The sequence below is a fragment of the Gasterosteus aculeatus genome, chromosome Y (genome assembly GCF_964276395.1).
Source record: "Gasterosteus aculeatus chromosome Y, fGasAcu3.hap1.1, whole genome shotgun sequence".
Lineage (NCBI taxonomy): Eukaryota > Metazoa > Chordata > Actinopteri > Perciformes > Gasterosteidae > Gasterosteus > Gasterosteus aculeatus.
This window is the reverse complement of record NC_135709.1, coordinates 6,588,616-6,609,120: the sequence shown is the minus strand read 5'-3', so window position 1 is coordinate 6,609,120 and position 20,505 is coordinate 6,588,616. Positions and strand designations below refer to the sequence as shown.

The window sequence follows — 20,505 nt, the reverse complement described above, 5'->3', positions numbered from 1 at the left end:
AATTGGGGACTTTAAATTGCCCGTAGATGTGTGAATGGGAGTGTGAATGGTTGTTTGTCTCTGTGTAGCCCTGCGATTGGCCGGCGACCAATCCAGGATGTACCCTGTCTATCGCCCGAAGTTGGCTGGGATGGACTCCAGCCCCCCCGCGACCCTGTGTGCAGGATAAGCGGTTTGACAATGGATGGATGGATGGATGTGTCGGATGGCAACCTTAGCCGTGCGCTGAAAGAACTTGTTCGTATTAACCCCGCCTATGATCTCCATGATATCCGTGATGCAGCCGTCCGATTGGAGCGAGAAGGTAGACCACGAGAAGGGAGGCCGAGAAGCTATTCAGTCCCGTCGGTTTATAGCATCCATCAGGGTGCTTCAGGTAGACCCGAATGCATGGGCCCCCATGCCACTTTGAAGGCAGAGGTAGCCAAGCTACGGGAAATGCTAAAAAGTCAGTGTTGGGGGAAAATTGTTGAGCCTGCGTGGGGTGAGGCTCTCAGGAATGTGACCTTTGATGTGAGCCGGTGACTTAAGGCAGTCCAGGGTGAGATAAGACACAGATGAAATCATATGTGCCCTGACTGACCTTTTAGATGTTGATTGTCTGGGTCCATAAAGGGAGGGTCACGGGGTCACCCCTACATCATCTGGTACTTTTCCAACACTCCTCTTGAGGGGTGGGCTCTCCTGTCCTGAGGCAGCACAAACCCCCTAAGTATAAAACCTCCTGTTCTTCTCTTTAACTTTGTCAGATCTTCCTGCTCCTTTTGGGGGAAGGAACATCTGTCGCTTTTCAGCTGAATTGTAGTCATTTGACTGTCTGTGCTTACGACTTGTGCTGATGATTTCTGTATTCTTTATCCTTTTCCTATATTCTAGTTAGTAATAAATACTTAATCACAAAGCAAGCTCAAGATACTTTTGATTTCTCACATGGGCTAAATCCACAAATTTCCACCACAGTCAGCAGGAGCAGTTTATGCAGTTTTCTAAAACATTGTCGGCCTTAAGCGTCCCTAAGCACCCTCAGTTTCAATCTAGGGGTGCATTCATCTGTAGGCAGTGGCAACAGCCAGGCCATTTCGCTAGGGACTGTGAGAATGGCAGCCCCCCAATCTGTACAATTCCACCCTTCTGGACGGGATGGGCCAAGGTTCTCGCAGCCGCCGTCGGAAAACTAACACCCTCTGACGGGCAGAGCCGGCAATCAGAAGGGGTCATGTTAGGCTCGGATAGCATAGTTCAGATCGACCCTGAATCAATCTCTAAGTTGGTACATCCTTGCCCCCATGTTGTTGTCCATATCGCGGGGGTGGGAGTTTCCTGGTTGTTAGACACTGGATCAATGGTATCCACCATAACTGAAAGCTTCTTTATTCAGCATTTCCAGTCGTGGGGTCAGGAGAGGCTGCAGTCATGCAGATGGTTGCAGCTCAGAGCAGCTAACCATCTAGACATCCCCTATGTTGGTTACTTAGAGTTAGACGTCACAGTGCTTGGCAAGGTGATTCCAAAATGTGGCATTCTCATTGTTAAGGACCCCCTGCAATCCTTACCCAAACCAGATTACCCAGGTGTCCTGGGAATGAATGTTATTGGTCAGTGTTTCGAAGAACTGTTTGGCCAACACGGATTGGGCATGTTTGACCTATTAAGGATGCGAATAGCACCAGGCCTTGCAGTACTGTCATCAAGGGCACCTCACACCACAGGCTGAGAAAGTAGGGGCAGTCAGAGTTAGAGGTAAGGCCAGAGTTTGTGTCCCGGCTGGCACCATGAAACTAGTGGCAACCACTTGCTCCCAGGGAGTCTTTAATCTTCGTGGCTCTGTACTATTCCAACCCCCCTGAGAATAGCAACCTCACCGGTGGCTTATTGTTGGCACCAGCTATCGTAAAGGTCGCACAAGGCACAGTGTACATCCCGTTTGTTAATGTAGGCACTGTTGATATATCCCCCCCCCCCCCCCCCCCCCCGCACTAGGGTTGGAGAAGTGTGCCAGGTAGAGATTGTGAGCCTACCTGCCGGCGTTATCAAAATTGAGGGGAGCTCGGACCAAGGTGTTGTGGCAACGTTGTGGCATGTCATCCAAGTTGCTGGAGGGAGATCTGTACAGAATGCTATCAGGGACATTGTCTTGTCCAGTATACCCTCCCACGAACAGGGCAAGGTGAGGTCCCTTTTGCATAAGTACGAGTCAGTTTTCTCCGCATGTGAGGGTGACATAGGCTGTACAAACCTTATTGTTCATAATATTTAGTGGACAATGCGCCCATAAGGCAGCACTATCGACGTATCCTTCCATCGGATTACGAGGCAGTTAAAGCTCATATCTATCAGTTGCTGGAAAATCAGGTCATTAGGGAAAGTAGCAGCCCCGGTTGTCCTGGTGAAAAAGAAAGATGGCAGCATACGTCTTTGTGTGGACTATCGGCAACTCAATGGAAAAACAAGAAAAGATGCTTTCCCTCTGCCCCGTATCAAAGAGTCGCTGGATGCCTTGTCGGGTGCCCGCTGGTTCAGTACCATGGATCTGGCCAGTGGGTACAATCAAGTTGCCGTGATAGAGGCCGACAAGAACAAGACAGCTTTTAGTACGCCCTTCGGGTTGTTCGAATTTAACCGTATGCCCTTTGGTCTGTGCAATGCACCAGGCACTTTTCAACGCTTGATGGAGCGAATGTTTGGGGCCCAGAATTTTGAGTCATTAGTTTTGTATTTGGATGATGTGGTGGTGTTTTCCTCTACCATAGGGGAGCATGTGACACGCCTGGAGGCAGTGCTGAGTCGGCTTCACCAAGAAGGCCTATAAGTCAAATTGGAGAAGTGCAGCTTCTTTCAGCCTAAGGTGAAGTATCTGGGCCACGTTATTTCAAAGGATGAGTGTCCACAGACCCAGATAAAATCAGTGCAGTGGCTAATTGGGCCCCACCCAAACACGCATCGGAATTACGTTCCTTTTTGGGGTTCGCTAGTTATTATCGAAGGTTTATCAATGGCTTTGCTACTCTTGCCGCTCCTCTGCACCGCCTAGTCGCTAAAATGGCGGGGTCCAAAAAGAAAAAGCCATCCGGTCGCCCATGCAGTGAGGTCTGGACAGACGAATGCGCGAGGAGTTTTTACAGTGTTTTTTTTTACAGCTACAGTGGTCTTGGAGCAGTGCTCTCGCAGGAACAGAGTGGCAAGGTGAGACCAGTGGCCTACGCCAGCAGCGGATTAAAGCCAACGGAACGAAATATGACAAATTACAGTTCCATGAATTTGGAGTTCTTGGCGCCCAAGTGGGCTATGACCGAGAAATTCAGGGAATATCTCCTGGGTCAGAAGTGTGTGGTGTATACGGACAATAACCCTTTAATTTATCGATCCACGGCTAAATTGGGTGCCCTCGAGCAGCGGTGGGCGGCTCAACTTTCTGACTTTGATTTCACCATTAAGTACAGACCCGGCCGAGCCAATGGTAATGCAGATGGATTATCCCGGCAGTATCAAACTGATGCTGAAGGATGTGGTGCCTTGATGCCGGGCAGTGCCATCCCCCAGATGATAGCACAACTCGGCACACAACCGACTATGGAGGTAACTCAGTCAACCGTGTCAGTTTTCCCTACCCATTCTGGTGTAGATCCAGCTGTGTTGCAGGAAGCTGATCCTATCATCTGTCACTTTCTGTTTTTTTGGAACCGGAAACGAGGCCCAGACCAGCAGGAGAGGCACACCATCCCCAAATCAGTTTTGGAGATGCTTCGCCAATGGGAGAGGGTGACAAAGGAGGAGGGAGTTCTGTATCGCCGTGTGTCTAGACCAGATGGCTGGGAGGACGACAGCTAGTATTACCTGCTAAACTAAAAGAGGAAGTATTGTACCAGCTACATCAGGGCCAAGGACACCAAGGTGTGGAACGAACAACCGACCTAGTGAGACAAAGATGCTACTGGCAAGGTATGATTAATGAAATTAAAGAGTATTGCCAGAACTGTGAACGCTGTACATTGGCAAAAGCGGTCCAACTAAAAGTTTGTGCCTCCATGGGCCATTTATTGGCCCCTCGGCCAAATCAGATATTGGCCATTGACTTTACCTTGCTTGAACCGGCTAGAGATGGTAGAGAACATGTTCTGATAATGATTGATGTATTTTCCAAGTATACACAGGCCATTCCCACTCGAGACCAGCGAGCACCTACGGTGGCCCGACTGCTAGTCCATGAGTGGTTCTACAGGTTTGGAGTTCCATCTAGGATTCATTCCGACCAGCAGCTATGTGAGTTGTACGGGGTTCAGAAAAGTAGGACCACACCTTACAGGCCACTGCATGAAAAGTGGGATTTGCGTCCCCGTAAACGCCTGGAAATCTCCCTAATTTCCGACAATTTCCGACAATTTGCAACCCGCGCACGTCGCGTTTGTCTGTGCCACAAATTGTCGGAAATGAACCATGACGTAGGTGGAGAGCTGGCGGAGGTGCGAATGGCCCGAATTAGCATATGAATGCAGCGAAACCGCGGGTGGCCGAGCGGAGCGGGCTTGAATATCCTTACGCCTTATTGGATGAAACCACAACTTACGATCAAATAAAATCACTCGTGATTGGCAGCAAAACCACACCTGGGCAGACCAGGCTTGAGTTTCCTTGTTCATGATTGGATGAAACCACAACTTTCAATCACTCGTGATTGGTTGGCAGATCTGTCGCTATTGGTCACCCTCCTCATTTTATTTATATATTCATATTATGCTGTATATTCATTTCATGGTTATCATATGCAGGCTACTACACTATTATTAGGATACCAACCAGGACATCAATGAATTTATAGAGAAAATGAACATTTGCCACATGTTTATGCAAAGAAAGAGCTTTATTAACAACACACAAACAACAACTACATACAAAGTGAGGATCTGCCCACACTTGGGTAACGGCGGTTTAAAAACTACAGCTCAGTAAACTGTCTGTTTGCCTCCTCGGGGTTGTAGACCGTCACTGGCGCCGTGTTTTCCGAGGCAGGTCTGTTGTGCAGGCGCCTCGTGTGTGTGTGGCGACCGTACAATCCACCCGAGACCCCGCCAACAACGGCGTCCCCTCCGTCCGACGTGAGCTCCACGGTGGCGGAGTTCCAGCGTTCCACCTCGTCATCAGCCAGCACACTTTGTCTCGATTCCAGCAGCTGTAAAAACAACAATGAATCAGTACTGTGCGATGCGTACGGACACAACACATCGATCAATGCACCTGAAAAAGTCAGCAAATAAACTCTGACCTGCTTTCTTCTCGCTCGACTCCGCGCTGAACTCTGCAATGAGTGTTCCGGCTGGAAAACCTGAAGCTCCTGCGTTCCGTCTCAAAATACGTCTCACAGGGAGCTGGAAAACAATTAAATGAGTGTGATATGAATACAAAAAAAATCAAACGCAAGTCACAGTAACATTTAACAAGGAAGGAGAAACAGTAAACGGCGTTACTTACACACAATGACGTCGTCTAAATCTGGACTTTTCCCGGAGCAAATACGAGGTCACCGCCTCATTATGAGGCGCGATTAGTCTGTGAAAACAAAATGTACAGTTATGATCGGTATCCATCCTATGGTATCTTTACGTATATATTCCCTTATACCGCAGGATGAAAGCATATTCTTTACATCTGACCCTTGCTCCGGTTCGTAGCGCTTGTAGTTCGTCTCGGAGTTGTGAAGACGGCGCAGCGCTTCCTGTAAACGACACGGCAAAGAAAATACACTTTAATAAAGCTGTTTCTGCTCACTTGTAAGGCTACTAGGCTACTCTTAGCTTAGCTTGAGGCTACGCTACTTTTAGCTTAGCTAGCAGTCATCGAACGTATTCTTACCGCTATCTTGGGATTGTGCGCCCGTCTCCTCTTCTTTGAGTCAGTTCCTCTCCTCTATGGACAGAAACCCACAGAGTCCCGAACGCTCCAGTGGAGCGAACCGCTCGTTGATATCGGCAGTTTGTTGTTGGAGTGACGAGACGATCCACTGAGAGCATTCAGCAGCTTCTTCTCGTCTGTCTGCGGACTGGCCGAAAGTTGGTGACCGCGGAGAGGAGTTGAAGGCGAGTTGAACGCGCATTTTTCACGAAGCAGCAAAAACCAAACAAAGGAACTGGAGATACAGTTCTTCTGAATATAGTAACACACGTGTCTGTTTGTATGCTCGTCTTGCAAGTACTGCTGTATCAGTCATGCCTATGACCTCACACGTGATTGGACGAGGAGTCTAAGGGTCCTCCAATCACATACGAGGTTATTGTTATACGGAAGGACCAGTATTTTAGGAAGACAAATGGTTGGGACTTTGAAACAGCTGATATGCTTTATGTAAAGCAGTGTTTTGGTGTCAGCAGAACGACTTTCCCTAGAAAACTGTACAGTGGTGCCTCTTTCTCCATTCCACCAGACACTCTTGAGTCTGACAGACATGCAATGTTGACAATGTATCATCAGATGTACCCTTGGGTCACTGAGGTTGAATGTTTTGCCATGACATGTAAACGGGTAACATATATGAATGTAACTTACTCAATCGATAGATGCAGAGCATAAAGGTCAGCATATGTTCATGCTAAGTGGTGTGGAAACACTATCAGTTTTGAGGAACCCATCCCTGACCCTCTAGCAGAACTACGACCAGCCATTATAAAGCAGTTTATAGTTGTTAATGTGTCAAAGGGTACGGCATTTAAACATGTTCTTGCACAAGTTTCCTGGCTTCATCCCCACCCGGACAGACATTTTTATGGAAAGCCAATAGAAGTTTGGGGCTTGCAGGGAACAGACACATCATACAGCATAATTTCTGCCAGTTGAGCGCATTGCTAGAAGATGTGTGGTTAATACATCCTCTGTGCATTTAAGTAAGACCAAAGAAAAGGTCACTGTAGTCCTGCCACTATGCACTGTAGTTGAGCTCTAGGAGACTGTGATCTCTGCAGACCCCTCATGCTGATTCAAATGTTGTTTGCATGGAATGCTCATTTTACCTTGATTAAAACTAATTTTTTAAAGAAGTTATTTTGTGTATCTTTTTTACATAACATTTGCCATTGCTAATGGCGTACACAGTAATCTAGCATATTTGAATTAAATAAATCAATTCAAGCTCAAATGTAAGAGTCTATAATTAGGCTACTGAGCCTGATCTATTTGTACCAGAAATTTTCTTACCTTTTAAAAAAAAGTCACCTGGGCTAAAACTCCCTCTGCGACCCTGATTTGCATTTGTATAGCTCACAGCATTTTCATTTACATGTCAAAGCCTCCCCTAGAATTGGGAGGAGGGGAGTCATGGGGGGACAACTGCCAAGGGAGGCCCACATCAATTTCTGACAATTTACGGCAGTTTTCGGCGTTGCCCGCAAATTGCCGCAAACCTGAAATTCCACGACAATTCACAGTGCCGCATACTGCCGAAGGTCCCACTTTTCATGCAGTGGGCCGCAAGGAAATTGGCAGTGTGAACGTTTCAACCGTACATTGCACAATTTGCTGCGCATGCTGCCAGTGGAGAAGAAGAGGGACTGGACGTTGTACCTCCCACAACTTATCTTTGCCTACAACGCCACCATACACCAATCAACTGGTGAGTCGCCTTATCTGCTGATGTTTGGTCAAGATCCACAGTTGCCGGCGGACTTCTTGCTAGGGAGAGTAACAGACCCCGCTGCAGGTACGGTGGACCACTGGCTTGGCGAACACCAGAGGTGACTACGAGCAGCCTATGCCAGGGGAAGACATTGTATGCAGGGGGCTGCACAACGGAGAGAGGAGAGACACGACCGAAACGTTGACGAAGGGCTGACCGTGGACCAGTTGGTGTAGCTGAGGGACCACAGCGTAAGGGGAAGAAACAAGATCCAGGATCACTGGAACCCAACACCCTACAGAATTTTGAAAGTGCCAATAAATGGTGGGTCTGTATATACTGTGGCTCCCGTTGATAACCCCAACCAAACTAAGCAGGTACATTGAACAATGATTAGACCTGTTTCCGGGATCGCTCACCATGTCCCCACTCCCCAAGATGAGCAAAGAATCACGGTGGAAGCTGCTCCTGAGGAGGAAGAGGAGGTGTAGATTTTGAGAGAAAGGCCACTGGCCTCAGAAGATCCCAACCCAGTGGAAGCTGAGCCACCTTGCAGGGTTGCCAGTGCGGAGGAAATGCAGTTTGGAGTGACCCCCGATCCACCGAGACTACCAACAGGCCACTCTGCAAGGGAAGGGAGGGGCCAGGCAAACCGCCCTCAAGGTCTATGTTTTGACGGACAAACCGGGTGACAGCGGGCAAACACTCTAACGTTCATCGCTTGCCACAGACAACCGTGAGTGGGCAGGGGGCTACCGTTTTAGGTCCCCTTAGTCTTAGGTCAGGGAGGTGAGTCTTACCCTCGGGATGAGGATACAAGTAGTGGGGGTAGATGTGACGGGTAGTATCAAGGGGTCGGGCTGACGTCATCAATGAGCTCCCTATTTGGAGTCCCTTCGGACGTCGTTGGGGAGGGTTTAGCTCCTCAGCCTTTCCAGGTGGCGCACAAACCGCTGTTTTGCTGTATCCGGGTCCGAGTAGTGATTAGCAATTGTAACCAGCGGATATCATAACATTGTTTGCGTCCTGCGCTCCGGTTTTTGTTTCGGGTACTTGCCTACTGTTATTTTCATTTATTTCGAGTGGGGGGTGCCCGTTGTGTGGAGGGATAGTGTGGGTATTTTCTTAGATTAGATTTTAGCATGTGGTGTGATATTGCATGAACTGTTTTTAACGCACTTTGTTTTGCCGTTGCGTGAGTGAGTTGCAGTGTGTGTGTGTGTGTGTGTGTGTGTTGCATGTTTATAGGTTGCACGGGTGATTAGATGTACTGGGAGATTCGCTACCTCCACACAGACGCTCGCCCTACCCTCACCGTGGTTAGGGACCCGGGCAAGTACACAGATTGTTCCGTGATAAACTGTCAGTTAAATTAGAATAGTTTTATGGTGTTTGTTTTACTGATGTACTGATAAATTATTGTTTTGTACAACAATATGATCTCTGTTCCTTGAGTAAACCGAACCTGTATTATTCAGTCCGGCTCGAGGACTTCTCCCTCTTATGATAAAGAAAAGACCCTGGTGTTACTCCAGTAGTTAGAAGTGAAACAGCCCCCCGTCCCTACTTGCTGTACATTACATTACATGTCATTTAGCTGACGCTTTTATCCAAAGTGACTTACAATAAGTGCATTCAACCATAGGGTACAAACTCAGAAGAACAAGAAACAAGAAAGTGCAATTTTCTCAAATAAGCTAATTTACAATTTGCTATAGATGAGTGGCGTTATAAGTACAATCTAAGTGCTACAATTTGTTAGTCTTTTAGTCAAGGTAGAGTCTGAAGAGGTGTGTCTTTAGTTTGCGGCGGAAGATGTGAAGGCTCTCTGCGGTCCTGGTGTCTTCAGAGAACTCGTTCCACCATTTCGGCGCAAGTACAGCAAAGAGTCGTGATCTAGTCCAGTGTTTTGCTCTCAGTGAGGGAGGAACGAGTAGTTTTGCAGATGCAGAGCGGAGAGTGCGGGTTGGGATGTAGGATTTGACCATGTCCTGGATGTAAGCTGGACCTGATCCATTCACAGCATGGTAGATGAGCACCAATGTTTTGAACTGGATGCGGGCAGCCACCGGTAGCCAGTGAAGAGAGCGGAGGAGTGGAGTAGTGTGGGAGAATTTCGGAAGGTGAAAGACCAGTCGAGCTGCTGCATTCTGGATGAGCTGCAGAGGTCGAATGGTGGTAGCAGGGAGACCTGCCAGGAGGGAGTTGCAGTAGTCCAGGCGTGAGATGACAAGAGCCTGAATCAGTACCTGGGCAGCCTTCTGAGTGAGAAGAGGACGTATTCTCCTGATGTTGTAGAGAGGGTATCTACAGGATTGTGTTGTCACTGTAATGTTGGGAGTCTGGCTGTCGATTGTGACGCCGAGGTTCCTAGCGGTTAAAGTGGGCGTTAACACAGAGTTGCCAGATGGCGGGGAGGAAGGACGGCAGCTAGTATTACCTGCTAATTACCTGAAATTACCTGAGTTGCCAAAGTTGCAGTGTTAATTTCGTCGACGAAAACTATGACGAAAATTTTTCGTTAACGAACCTTTTTTCCATGACTAAGACGAGACTAAGATGTGACGAAAGCAATCTTAAAAAATAAAAACTATGACTAAATCTATTCTAACTTTCGTTAACGAGACGAGACGAACATGTTGGTGGTTGATGAAGTCACCATACTTTTTCCCCCTAAATTCGCACGCAGCTGACAGACAACAGACAGGCAAAGTACGGCCCCGTACGCGGAAATTAGCGCGTCATGATGACGTCATCCACGAACCCAGAGCCCTCGCAGCGGTGCTGCGGTGGTTCTTGTGCACCGACTACGGACCGCAACGACTATTTACGCTTCGGCGAGTTTGAATGTGCGCTTTGTCAGTTTAGCTCAGCTGTCTCGGTTTAGCTGACTCTTAGCGGGCTGAAGCCGCGTTGCTTCACAAAAACATGAAGACCCGTTTAAGGACTGTCGGACCTTTCTGCTCTGTTCTCTGGCGACGGCAGGCAGCGTTTCCTCGGCTGGATGAGACGGTCCGTTCCAGGCTTCTCCAAACACGCCTAAAGTAATAAACTCATTGCAGGTTCTGAAGCCAAGACAATAATGTATTGCAACGATTATAGGACATTAAGGGGTCTCTTTTTTGGAGACTAAAACTAATTACATTTTAGTCTAGTTTTCGTCGACTAAAACTAGACTAAAATGTTCTGAGTTTTCTCTTCGACGAAAACTAGACTAAAACTAAGAAGGATTAAGATGACTAAATGTGACTAAAACTAATATGCATTTTTCGTCTAAAGACTAAGACTAAATCAAAAATAGCTGCCAAAATTAACACTGCAAAGTTGACAGGCAAGTCGTGGGTCGGAGAGTCTTTTCCTGGAAAGAGAAGTAGTTCTGTCTTGTCGGGGTTGATTTTCAGATGGTGGGCGGACATCCGCTGAGAGATGTCAGTCAGACAGGCAGAGATCTGTGCCGCCACCTGGGTATCCGAGGGAGGGAAGGAGAGAATTAGTTGTGTGTCATCGGAATAGCTGTGGTAGGAGAAGCCATGCGAGCGAATGACAGCGCCGAGAGAGTTGATGTAGAGCGAGAAGAGAAGGGGACCCAGGACGGAACCCTGAGGAACTCCCGTAGTAAGGTTCCGACACAGATCCTCGCCAGGTTACCCGGTAGGTGCGGCCGTCGAGGTAGGATGAGAGAAGGGAGGGAGCAGAGCCTGAGACACCAAGTTCCTGAAGGGAGGAAATAAGGATCTGGTGGTTGACTGTGTCAAATGCAGCAGAGAGGTCCAGAAGGATGAGGACAGAGGAGAGAGAGGTGGGTCTAGCAGTGTGGAGTTGCTCTGAGACAGCAAGCAGTCTCTGTGGAATGGCCTGCCTTGAAGCCTGACTGGTGGGGGTCAAGGAGGTTGTTATGGTGGAGATAGGAGGAGAGTTGGTTAAAGATCGCACGTTCAAGAGTTTTGGACAAAAAGGGAAGAAGAGAGACCGATCTGTAGTTGTTTTCTTCAGAAGGGTTGAGGGTAGGTTTCTTCAGGAGAGGGTTAACTCTTGCCTCTTTCAGAGAATTGGGAAACAGAGCATTGTTGATGAGACAGGTGAGGAAAGGAAGAAGGTCAGGTGCGATAGATTGTAGAAGATGTGGGTCGTCGTGGCGCAGGGGTTAAAGAAGGTGTGCCGGGAAGCACAATGCTGTTGGTTCGATTCCAGCTGCCCCATGTTCCATGTTGAAGTGTCCCTGAGCAAGACACCTAACCCCTAATTGCTCCCCGGGCAAAAATGTGAAAAAGCCACGGGTTTAAAGTGTAATGTAAGTCGCTTTGGATAAAAGCGTCTGCTAAATGACCTGTAATGTAACGTAATGTAACGGAAGGAGATCACCCGACTCCCTGCCCGGGTCACGGCATTACATTACATTACATTACAGGTGAGATTGCTTTTTAGGCTGAGAACAAGAGAGATCAAGTGTTGTGGTGAAAACCAATTTATCAGGGACAGCTTGTCTGCTGCTTTGCACATGAAGCCCCATCCATCTCCATTCACTCAGTGTCTGTGGCCCATTTCTCTGACCAACACCGGCTGAGAGTTCGCTCTGCTAGTGTGTGTGTGTGTATATATATATTTATATATATATATATATATATATCGGACAAGTTGATAGAGTGTTTGAGACCCATTACTTGAATAACTGAATTAATTTTTCCCTCTAAGACCCTTCCGTTTTCTCTTAATCTCTTAACTCACAAACACACAAACAGAGCACCACATTGCATTTGACTTGTACCTGATGACTTTGCATTGTATTTTATCGCGTCCAGTGACAGGAGACCGTGTAATGAAAGAGATGCAGCTTGCCTCCTCACAGTGAGAGTTACTAAACTGGAGCTGGAGCCAAACCTCTGCAGTGTCGGGTGTGAACGGGGCCCAACAGAGCGACCAGTCGCTCCGGCTGACGTCTCTGACGGTCCTTTAGAGTCTGGCCATTTGGCTGCAGGGGACACCGCAGCAGGCGTCATGTACTGCGTGACTTTACTTCCATCCGTGGCCGCTATTGATCGGGGCTCATGATCTAATCCCCCTCGCTCTGCGCTGCTGTCAAGGCCGCTGACCTGTTGGATGTCTTTATGAACCTGTCCACAGCACAAGCCATGTCAAATGTTCAAATATTATTCTGAACGGTTTGTATCTGTGGGTGTGTGTGTGTGTGGGTGGGTGTGTGTGTGCATGCATGCGATGTTTGCCCGTGTACGGACATATTTGAGTTATTGCCAATTTGATCCACCTATGCCGTCGGGTCGTTGTGGCGCAGGGGTTAGAGAAGGTGTGCTGGGAAGCACAAGGTTGGTGGTTCAATTCCAAGCTGCCCCATGTTCCATGTCGAAGTGTCCCTGAGCAAGACACCTAACCCCTAATTGCTCCCCAGGCAAAATGTGAAAAAGCCATGGGTTTAAAGTGTAATGTAAGTCGCTTTGGATAAAAGCGTCTGCTAAATGACCTGTAATGTAACGTAATGTAACGGAAGGAGATCACCCGACTCCCTGCCCGGGTCACGGCATTACATTACATTACATTACAGGTCATTTAGCAGACGCTTTTATCCAAAGCGACTTACATTACACTTTAAACCCATGGCTTTTTCACATTTTGCCTGGGGAGCAATTAGGGGTTAGGTGTCTTGCTCAGGGACACTTCGACATGGAACATGGGGCAGCTTGGAATTGAACCACCAACCTTGTGCTTCCCAGCACACCTTCTCTAACCCCTGCGCCACGACGACCCGACGGCATAGGTGGATCAAATTGGCAATAACTCAAATATGTCCGTACACGGGCAAACATCGCATGCATGCACACACACACCCACCCACACACACACACACCCACAGATACAAACCGTTCAGAATAATATTTGAACATTTGACATGGCTTGTGCTGTGGACAGGTTCATAAAGACATCCAACAGGTCAGCGGCCTTGACAGCAGCGCAGAGCGAGGGGGATTAGATCATGAGCCCCGATCAATAGCGGCCACGGATGGAAGTAAAGTCACGCAGTACATGACGCCTGCTGCGGTGTCCCCTGCAGCCAAATGGCCAGACTCTAAAGGACCGTCAGAGACGTCAGCCGGAGCGACTGGTCGCTCTGTTGGGCCCCGTTCACACCCGACACTGCAGAGGTTTGGCTCCAGCTCCAGTTTAGTAACTCTCACTGTGAGGAGGCAAGCTGCATCTCTTTCATTACACGGTCTCCTGTCACTGGACGCGATAAAATACAATGCAAAGTCATCAGGTACAAGTCAAATGCAATGTGGTGCTCTGTTTGTGTGTTTGTGAGTTAAGAGATTAAGAGAAAACGGAAGGGTCTTAGAGGGAAAAATTAATTCAGTTATTCAAGTAATGGGTCTCAAACACTCTATCAACTTGTCCGATATATATATATATATATATATAAATATATATATACACACACACACACTAGCAGAGCGAACTCTCAGCCGGTGTTGGTCAGAGAAATGGGCCACAGACACTGAGTGAATGGAGATGGATGGGGCTTCATGTGCAAAGCAGCAGACAAGCTGTCCCTGATAAATTGGTTTTCACCACAACACTTGATCTCTCTTGTTCTCAGCCTAAAAAGCAATCTCACACTTTGCATGTCTGTGAATATTAACAAACCCTCATACCCTGCACTCAAATGTCATCTATTGTGTTGCACGTGGTGCCAGGCAAGATAGCCGATTTGATGGAGAGGACTGTTCTTCTTTGGGTTTGAAATAGAGTCGGTTGGGGCAGGGCGAAGAAAAGCTGGTTCTTTTATCTGACATCCATCACAACAGATCAGGTAGTATAGCTGTGGTTTCAAAGCCCCGTGAACTATTGTTCCCGCCATGATTCATACTAGACTCCGTCACAGCTATCACTGCATGAAAAGTGGGATTTTCGGCAGTATGCGGCACTGTAAATTGTCGTGGAATTTCAGGTTTGCGGCAATTTGCGGCAATTTGCGGGCAACGCCGAAAACTGCCGTAAATTGTCAGAAATTGACGTGGGCCTCCCTTGGCAGTTGTCCCCCCATCACTCCCCTCCTTCTAATTCTAGGGGAGGCTTTGACATGTAAATGAAAATGCTGTGAGCTATACAAATGCAAATCAGGGTCGCAGAGGGAGTTTTAGCCCAGGTGACATTTTTTTAAAAGGTAAGAAAATCTCTGGTACAAATAGATCAGGCTCCGTAGCCTAATTATAGATTCTTACATTTTAGCTTGAATTGATTTATTTAATTCAAATATGCTAGATTACTGTGTACGCCATTAGCAATGGCAAATGCTATGTAAAAAAGATACACAAAATAACTTCTTTAAAAAATTAGTTTTAATCAAGGTAAAATGAGCATTCCATGCAGACAACATTTGAATCAGCATGAGGGGTCTGCAGAGATCACAGTCTCCTAGAGCTCAACTACAGTGCATAGTGGCAGGACTACAGTGACCTTTTCTTTGGTCTTACTTAAATGCACACAGGATGTATTAACCACACATCTTCTAGCAATGCGCTCAACTGGCAGAAATGATGCTGGGTACGACGTGACTGTTCCCTGCAAGCCCCAAAACTTCTATTGGCTTTCCATGAAAATGTCTGTCCGGGTGGAGATGAAGCCAGGAAACTTGTGCAAGAACATGTTTAAATGCCGTACCCTTTGACCCAACATTAACAACTATAAACTGCTTTATAATGGCTGGTCGTAGTTCTGCTAGAGGGTCAAGGACGGGTTCCTCAAAACTGTTAGTGTTTCCACACCACTTAGCATAAACATATGCTGACCTTTCTGCTCTGCATCTATCGATTGAGTAAGTTACATTCATATATGTTACCCGTTTACATGTCATGGCAAAACATTCAACCTCAGTGACACAAGGGTACATGTGATGATACATTGTCAACATTGCATGTCTGTCAGACTCAAGATTGTCTGGTGTAATGGAGAAAGAGGCACCACTGTACAGATTTCTAGGGAAAGTCGTTCTGCTGACACCAAAACACTGCTTTACATAAAGCATATCAGCTGTTTCAAAGTCCCAACCATTTGTCTTCCTAAAATACTGGTCCTTCCGTATAACAATAACCTCGTATGTGATTGGAGGACCCTTAGACTCCTCGTCCAATCACGTGTGAGGTCATAGGCATGACTGATACAGCAGTACTTGCAAGACGAGCATACAAACAGACACGTGTGTGTTACTATATTCAGAAGAACTGTATCTCCAGTTCCTTTGTTTGGTTTTTGCTGGTTCGTGAATAATGGCTGGACGACGTCTCGCGTTCAACTCGCCTTCAACTCCTCTCCGCGGTCACTAACTTTCGGCCAGTCCGCAGACAGACAGAAGAAGCTGCTGAATGTGGATCGTCTCATCAACTCCAACAACAAACCGCCGATATCAACGAGCGGTTCGCTCCACTGGAGCGTTCGGGACTCTGCGGGTTTCTGTCCATGGAGGAGAGGAACCGACTCAAAGAAGAGGAGACGGGCGCACAATCCCACGATAGCGGTAAGAATACGTTCGATGACTGCAAGCTAAGCTAAAAGTAGCGTAGCCTCAAGCTAAGCTAAGAGTAGCCTAGTAGCCTTACAAGTGAGCAGAAACAGCTTTATTAAAGTGTGTTTTCTTTGCCGTGTCGTTTACAGGAAGCGCTGCGCCGTCTTCACAACTCCGAGACGAACTACAGGCGCTACGAACCGGAGCAAAGGGTCAGATTTAAAGAATATGCTTTCATTCTGCGCTATAAGGGAATATATACGTATGGATACCGATCATAACTGTACATTTTGTTTTCACAGACTAATCTCGCCTCATAATGAGGCGGTGACCTCGTATTTGCTCCGGGAAAAGTCCAGATTTAGACGACGTCATTGTGTGTAAGTGACACTGTTTCTCCTTCCTTGTTAAATGTTACTGTGACTTGATTTTCATTTTTTTTGTATTCATATCACACTCATTTAATTGTTTTCCAGCCGCCTGTGAGACGTATTGTGAGACGGGACGCAGGAGCTTCAGGTTCAGGCGGAACACTCATTGCGGGCGGAAGCTGCGAAGGATTCAGCGCGGAGTCGAGCAAGAAGAAAGCAGGTCAGAGTTTATTTGCTGACTTGTTTCAGGTGCATTGATAAGATGTGTTGAGTCCGTACGCATCGCATCGCACAGTACTGATTCATTGTTGTTTTTACAGCTGCTGGAATCGAGACAAAGTGTGCTGGCTGATGACGAGGTGGAACGCTGGAACTCCGCCACCGTAGAGCTCACGTCGGACGGAGGGGACGGCGTTGTTGGCGGGGTCTCAGGTGGATTGTACGGTCGCCACACGCACACGAGCCGCCTGCACAACAGACCTGCCTCGGAAAACACGGCGCCAGTGACGGTCTACAACCCCGAGGAGGCAAACGGACAGTTTACTGAGCTGTAGTTTTTAAACCGCCGTTACCCAAGTGTGGGCAGATCCTCACTTTGTATGTAGTTGTTGTTTGTGTGTTGTTAATAAAGCTCTTTCTTTGCATAAACATGTGGCAAATGTTCATTTTCTCTATAAATTCATTGATGTCCTGGTTGGTATCCTAATAATAGTGTAGTAGCCTACATAGGATAACCATGAAATGAATATACAGCATAATATGAATATATAAATATATATAAATAAAATGAGGCGGGTGACCAATAGCGACAGATCTGCCAACCAATCACGAGTGATTGAAAGCTGTGGTTTCATCCAATCATGAACAAGGAAACTCAAGCCTGGTCTGCCCACGTGTGGTTTTGCTGCCAATCACGAGTGATTTTATTTGTTAGTAAGTTGTGGTTTCATCCAATAAGGAGTAAGGATATTCAAGCCCGCTCGGCTCGGCCACCCGCGGCTCCGCTGCATTCATATGCTAATTCGGGCCATTCGCACCTCCGCCAGCTCTCCACCTACGTCATGGTTCGTTTCCGACAATTTGTGGCACAGACAAACGCGACGTGCGCGGGTTGCAAATTGTCGGAAATTGTCGGAAATTAGGGAGATTTCCGGGCGTTTACGGGGACGAAGATCTCACTTTTCATGCAGTGTATTTTCAGGAGTCTATTTTTGTTATTATACCAATATCCAACGTTTCACCAGACGCTGTATCGGCTTAATGTGTCCGTCACCGTGCAACCAGGTTAATCCCACAATACGGTCCAACATGAACAGAGAGGGAACCCTGCAAATCCATTGCATTCTGATCCGCAGTCGGCAGCTTTGTGAATAAAAGCGTGAAGGAGGGTCGGCCTTCCTCTATTCCGCTCACCTCCCTTCCAGTCAAAGCCGCTGGATGGATATTCTGTAGTTTGCAAAAACTTTTAAATTATATAAATAAGACACTAGTTAGTGGGACGAGGGTATATGTGAAATCCCACCAACCTTATCTTGGACTTTCCAGCAAGTTCTAGAGAAGACGGTTCTGCCAAAATCTATAAATATTCTCAGTTAGCTCACTACTGCATAGATCTGCAAGAACTGCATGTGCCCCTTGTAGACTGCAAGAACATCCACCTCCTACATAATCGCCAACGTCTGCTGATAAAGAGCCACGAGGAGCTGGGATGCAAGACTGTATGCGCACCTCTGGCATAAGCATATGGAACAAACATCGAACCAAGGACTCACAGTCGAAAAAAAAAAGGATTGCATTATAATCTCTTACTTATCCCATCGATGACCATTGGTTTGCAGCGCTTAGTTTAAGCTTCATACTTCTCCTTTCAACATTCCCCGAAGCAATGACCAGAAGCTCAATACAAACTTAAACGGAAATCATATTTATGATAAAACTGAAATGAGTGATCACCTGCTTATACGTCTACAAACACCGGAGTGACGTTGACAAAATCAAATAACCGAATATAAAAACCGTCTCACAAACGTTATTGTGGCTTAATAAAACACACCTTGCTCTTCACCAAAATCAATGCACAGAGTCACAGAGGGAAAAACGAAGTGGGTAATGGTTCTTGAGGACAATCATTTACAAAAGGGATCAAATTAGTCGGCAGTGTGCAGAGGAGTTTCTATGACAACGCATTCCGACGCAACGTAAACCAGTTCATTGCCTCGCCATTAGGCCCTTTGTGTCATTCCTCTGATGCCACACACATGAGTCACAAAGGCATCCCGATTCTGTGGCGACAAGCTGGCTGCGTGGCCTTTTACAAGAGCTCTTCCAAACAGACACATGTCTGTTTGGCGCTTTGATGAAATGTCGCGGAATGTCTTGGAATGCTTGTAACCTGAAAATCGTGAATTCCAATCTGAAACGCTCATTGAGCTGCAGCATTTAAATGGGTGTCAGTTAGCACATTGTTTTCACTAGCCTGCCTCCTGGGCTATTCCGGGACTCTGAGGCGTTCCTGTGATAAGAATGAACGTCGACTTACTTTTCACACAGAATATTCACAGTATTGTGTGAATTGATAAAAACCTCCAAATTCCAGGTTGACCATGTTGTTCTGTATGAAAGTGACCACTGAAATTATGCTTTTGCTGGGATGCCAGATCCCGCCCGCTGCGGGACAGAGTGGGGGTTTGGGTAAGGACCCATCTGGCTCTGCCCAGTGTCCCGTGGAGATATCGGCCCGGACCAGGCAATTAAGCCATTTGTCCGTTTAACACGGTGAGAAAAATAAATGAATTGCCAAATATCCTCGACGACGGGACTATGATGTAAAATGATTTCAAGCTCACTCTTATCGTTTGATGTGCTTTGAAACACTTTTTAAATGACCACACACAAAACCCCTCACAATTAGATGGTTTTACCGACTGTGTTCAAACCATCAAGTAGCGACAGAGTGGATTTCTGGGACGTACCCGTCTCTGTTGTCCTCTTCGTCTGGGTTGGAGATGAGCTGGGATCCAGCGAGGGAAACGTCCAGGGCGGCCAGCGGCAAGTCTCTGTAGGCAAAGCTGACCAGCTGGACGGGGGCCGCGCACTGCTTGTCCTCCTCCACCTGCATGGAGATCACCTCCAGCTCCGAGGCTCCGGCATTGGGAGGAGCACTGCGGTACACAGACACATTCGCACATGACCACAACCAGAGCAGCATCAGCGTGGACTTGTGTCACCTTTAAATCGGTATACTTCTTCAGCAAAGACAGTGAAGTGCAAGGTTGTATGTTAGTGTGGTTTGTTTCATAGTGAAGTTTGACAATATCTACTGGGACTATGCTTAATGTTGATGAATAAAAACACAAACATGGTGTGAAAGTCCTTGTTTGCAGTGTTTACTGGCACCCTCAACAACGGCACAATTACCTGGCAAGTAATAAGAAGCTGATTTACATTTCTAATGGCAGAAGATGAAGTCTCAAGCCACAGTAAATATGGTAATTGGTATTGTACAAAAATAGAAATACTAATATATCAACTTAAATAGCAAACCGTGAATACTAAATGATTGCTCCTCATCACGGCAGACCGAGAAGAATGATATATTATAATTATCAATTTTGGGGATTTTTGCCTTTTTACCGGCTCTCTAAAGGTTTACTAAACGATCCTCCAACATCTAAACTGACACGAATGTCACAACATTCATTCTACAGCATTTGGATTTCTGTAAACATTTTGTGATTCCTGAATGTTAATAACATGGCTGACTTTTCATTGATGGTTTACCGAAGTTTCTACTTGACGGAATTATGAATTTAATTGAAACCAATGGCTGCCTGAAAATCAATCATCAATTAAAAAATATATAGTATGAGTCAAAATATGCAAAACTAGCCCAAACTCTCTGGGCGCACAGCGCAGCAAGAAAAAGCTTTGTTTGTCCATTTTGATATATTCAATGTACTTCCTACCGTATTGTCGTGTTTTTCACTGTATCTGCCATCGAGGTTGTGAAACCTCAAACATAA

The 20,505-nt window shown here is 46.8% G+C and overlaps 2 long non-coding RNA genes across 3 annotated transcripts; one reads left to right on the top strand and one right to left on the bottom strand.

The window, feature by feature from the left end:
* Positions 1-3,440: 3,440 nt before the first annotated feature.
* On the top strand, positions 3,441-17,131 carry LOC144391313 (uncharacterized). 2 transcript variants are annotated; one of them, XR_013455229.1, is made up of 6 exons: positions 3,441-3,939; positions 4,143-4,260; positions 16,262-16,324; positions 16,415-16,492; positions 16,589-16,703; positions 16,804-17,131. It is a non-coding gene; the product is annotated as an uncharacterized LOC144391313 (long non-coding RNA). The 2 variants fall into 2 exon arrangements; XR_013455228.1 differs by lacking the exons at positions 3,441-3,939; positions 4,143-4,260 and adding an exon at positions 14,430-16,124.
* Positions 4,840-5,548, bottom strand: LOC144391314 (uncharacterized). The gene is made up of 3 exons (XR_013455230.1): positions 5,467-5,548; positions 5,261-5,363; positions 4,840-5,167 (listed from the first exon to the last, which is right to left on the bottom strand). It is a non-coding gene; the product is annotated as an uncharacterized LOC144391314 (long non-coding RNA).
* Positions 17,132-20,505: the final 3,374 nt, after the last annotated feature.